General features: G+C 46.6%; 1 protein-coding gene across 1 annotated transcript in view; it reads left to right on the top strand.

The window, feature by feature from the left end:
* LOC116078493 (NACHT, LRR and PYD domains-containing protein 1b allele 2-like) overlaps positions 1-268 on the top strand; it is a 52,189-nt gene that overhangs the window by 11,406 nt on the left and 40,515 nt on the right. The gene's annotated exons all lie outside the window — the stretch shown is intronic.

Genomic DNA, 268 nt, shown 5'->3' with positions numbered 1-268 from the left:
AAGACCAAATGGTGGACAGTGCATTCCTTCGTAAAAGGGGGAACCAAATACCCACGGAAGGAGTTGCACAGATTAACTGTGGAGCAGAGACTAAAGGAAGGGCAACCCAGCCTAAATATAGCTATCTTCTGAGAGGCTCTGACAGTACCTGACTAATACAGTTATAGAGGCTCACAGACATCTATTAATCTGAGTACAGTGTCCCCAGTGAAGGAGTTAGAGAAAGAACCAATGGAGCTGAGGGGTTTGCAGCCCCTTAGGACGAACA

This window comes from Mastomys coucha, unplaced genomic scaffold (assembly GCF_008632895.1).
Source record: "Mastomys coucha isolate ucsf_1 unplaced genomic scaffold, UCSF_Mcou_1 pScaffold5, whole genome shotgun sequence".
In the NCBI taxonomy this organism is placed as follows: Eukaryota; Metazoa; Chordata; class Mammalia; order Rodentia; family Muridae; genus Mastomys; species Mastomys coucha.
The sequence above is the reverse complement of the archived record's forward strand: the minus strand, read 5'-3'. Positions and strand labels throughout refer to the sequence as shown.